Below are 3,476 nucleotides of genomic sequence, written 5' to 3' on the forward strand. Positions count from 1 at the left end.
AGGCTCTTGCCTCAGCCCCAGCACCAAAAAGGAAAAGAAGAAGAAAAGAAGGAAGGGAGGAAGGAAGGGAGGAAGAAAGGGAGAAAGGGCAAGAATGGGGTGATTACTGAACAATTCAGAGTATATTCTGTTCTTGCAGAAGACTGGAATTCTGTTCCAGGAACCCATATTAGATGCCTCACAACTGCCTTGGAAATCTGACATCTCTGACCTCCTTGATCTCCTGCACTCATATACACATACACACACACACACACACACACACACACACACACACACTTAAAAATAAGTCCTTTTTATAAGAGGGGGAAAAAGAGACAGGAAAGGAAAAAAACTAACACTAGAGATACTGAATTTTTAATGTAAATAGTAAATAATGGAAAGGGTTCAAAATACTGGTTTGGGAAAATGTCAGTAAGTTCTCTTCTAAGGTCCATGGTCTAACCAGCAAGGAGTAATTACCTAGGCTTCTGGTAGCAGGCATAATTCCCTCCCTGTTTAGTGGGCCTTAAGTTCAGTTAGACTTGGTTACCACCAAGATATAAGTACCACTATTGCTCTTTGGGGCTATCTTACCAAGATCGACATTGCTGGGCTCATGGCATCACAGCTGGGTAGGGCTAGTGATTACTTCTCTCCCTTGACAGATGCAGAACATCTTCCGGTACTATGGAAGTTAGTCCTCAGTGGCTATCTGGTCAGAATCATTGTCTCACTAAAATGTCATCACTAGTATTAAAAGATAGATAAACAGTTTGTATCATTAATAAATAAAATGAAACAAAACTTAGGCATTGCTTTGTCTTTCCCATTATTCCAATATTTGTGATCATCTTCTACTGTGCGTAACAGATTTGTATAATTATGCATCAAACATATTACACATACATACAACTCCAGATAGAAGAGATAGCCAATAAAAGTTCACATATTGAAAATCAGGTAAGGTTTATTAGCATAGATTTTTAAGATGCCATGAGTTCTATAAGGAAAGACACAAAACTGGGGAAAGAGAAAATAGCTAATGTTTGTTGTCAGCTGGTTTTAAAATCACCATGTCTGGGGAGGGATCTTAGACTGACTGAAACAAGGTGGGAAGACCTGCCCTGAATGTAGGTGAAACCGCTTCCCTGAGCTGGGTCCCAGGCTCAATAAAAGAGGAAAGGGAAGTCATCCCTCTCTGTTTTTTGACTGAACACAATGTAACCAGCTGCTATGAGCTCCTGCCACCATGCCATCCCTAATTGTGTGTGTGTGTGTGTGTGTGTGTGTGTGTGTGTGTGTGTGTCTAAGAACACATAATATACGGGTGTGCATCTTGAAAACATACCCAATGTGTCATTTTTGTCAAACCCTGATTATTAAGCAAATTCACTTTACCAAATAAAAGCACGTGTAGTATCTTTCCTAAGAGCACACTTATTTGAACTCACGGATGTGACTGAAAGTCTCTGGTGCCAGAAAATGCCCAGCCAATTAGGAGGAGAGAACCCAGGAAGAAATTAGAGGCATTTTCTTCATTTATCAACCTGTAGCAGTTCAGTGTTTTGCGAATGAGATTGAATCGTGTTTTGTCTTCTTCCGGTGGATTCTGCAATGCTGTTGTTTCCACTTAGATTAGAAGATGGATGCGTTTGAACAGACTTCGTTCACCACCCTGCCCAGGAAGCCGGCAAAACGGTTAACTGGGCTTCTTCGGGGAGACCCTCCCGCTTGTGAACAGCTTTTCCTAGTACTAAAGACCTAAAGAGAGGAGGCGGCCAAATGAGCAATCGATGGGGTAAAGCAAGCAGCCAGCGAGATGCAATTTGAGGACAAGTGAAAGGGAAAACTACTCTCACCCTGGGTGGTAAACATGTGGCCCTTGTTAACTCCAAGTGACAGAGTAGCTGGAACATTTCAGTCTTCAAGGAGGGGTCGGAGAAATCCGTGGAGAACAACCTCTAGCCAGCTAGGGAGACTAGATTGGTTGGGGGAGGTCTTGGAGGAGGGAATTTAGCCCGCTGCCCCACCCTGAGCGCAGCGGTCACCCAGTCTGACCCAGAGATTCCTTTGTTCTTTTCACAGCAGAAGGGGATTCCCAACCCTACAGGCAGGGGGGCTCTTTGATGATCTCCTGGGTCTTGGTACACTGCTCTCTCCTTGCCTAGGAAGGACAGTACAGTGCTGAGAAATCAGATCCCTGGTTCTTCTTTTCCATCACAAAGCCGGTTTAAAAGAGCAAAAAGAGGTCCTAGGGGCCCTGTAAGAGTCTTCCAGGATTGGAAGATAAATGTTTAAAGAGAAAGAAGAGCGTGGCTGGGGAGGAAGTTCAGTGGTAAGACAGATTGCTATGCAGCATGAGGACCTAATTTCCAGCCTCTAGCACACACATAAAAAGCCCAGCACGCTTGTGCATGCCTACAGCTGCAGTGCTGTGGTGGGGCAGAGACAGTGGATCTGAGAGCTCAGCAGCCAAACGCTTAGGCTGCTGGTGAGGTTTTCACTCAGTGAGGGGCCCTGTAGAAAGGCAACACGGAAAAAGTAATAGTCAAAGATGCCAAATGGCCTGTTCTGGTCTGCACATGCGCATAGCTGCACACTTACACGCAGGCACCGCCACACACAGCACACATGCACGCGCGTGTGTGTGTACACACACACGCGCGCGCTTCAAATGGACACTCACAAGTGTGTTACTCACTTTAACATTTTGCTTACCAATCAAACCTACAGCATGAACACCTTCCATGCCCGCCTAACATGCTGAGTCAGCAGAGGCACTTCTGGTACAGGAGACTCCCATATGACCCCACAGCTATAATAGAAACCATGAACTCCCTGGTTAGTTAGGTCCTCAAAAGCCTACCTCTGAGTTCACCCCCTTGGCTAGCAACACCCACTCCTTCTTGAGAACCTGTGTGGGTAGGTAGGGAGGAGTGTATATTTCCTCTCTCCAAAGCAATATCCCATAGCCCTTGGACTGTGAAGAAGCTGCCTTCTCCTTATTTCAAGTTGATGATACATAGAGGGTCCTTGTTTAAGAATGTCAGTTTGGTTGGTACCATGATCACGAAGATGGTTTTCCCAGGGCGAGGCTTATCCATTGCACTCCGGATATGCTGACCCCTGCGATTTCCCCAAATGCGGGAAACTCGACTGCATAATTTGTGGCAGTGGGGGAGCTGCGTTCGCGAGCTCCCCCTTTAAAAAAAAAGAATGTCAGTTTGGAAGACAAAGAGACCCAGAAATCCACCCTACATCTAAAATTAATATTTTGTTTGTTTTTGTTTTTTCAAAGCAAGGGTTTCTCTCTGTAACCCTGCTGTCCCAGAACTCTCTGTAGACCAGGCTGGCCTCAAATGCACAGAAATCCACCCGGCTCCTGAATGTTGGGAATTAAGGTGTGCACCAGCATCATCAGGCTAAAACTAACATTTTTAATGAGGACTGTGTTTATGTCCAAGGACACAGGATCTTACTGATTCAGTAAGTGG

The 3,476-nt window shown here is 45.1% G+C and overlaps 1 non-coding gene across 1 annotated transcript; it reads left to right on the forward strand.

Annotated features, from left to right (window-relative positions):
* The first annotated feature begins 3,022 nt into the window (after window positions 1–3,022).
* Window positions 3,023–3,185, forward strand: LOC120101379 (U1 spliceosomal RNA). The gene has a single exon (XR_015679047.1). It is a non-coding gene; the product is annotated as a U1 spliceosomal RNA (small nuclear RNA).
* Window positions 3,186–3,476: the final 291 nt, after the last annotated feature.

The sequence above is a fragment of the Rattus norvegicus genome, chromosome 2 (assembly GCF_021556685.1).
Source record: "Rattus norvegicus strain SHRSP/BbbUtx chromosome 2, alternate assembly SHRSP_T2T, whole genome shotgun sequence".
Classification (NCBI taxonomy): Eukaryota; Metazoa; Chordata; class Mammalia; order Rodentia; family Muridae; genus Rattus; species Rattus norvegicus.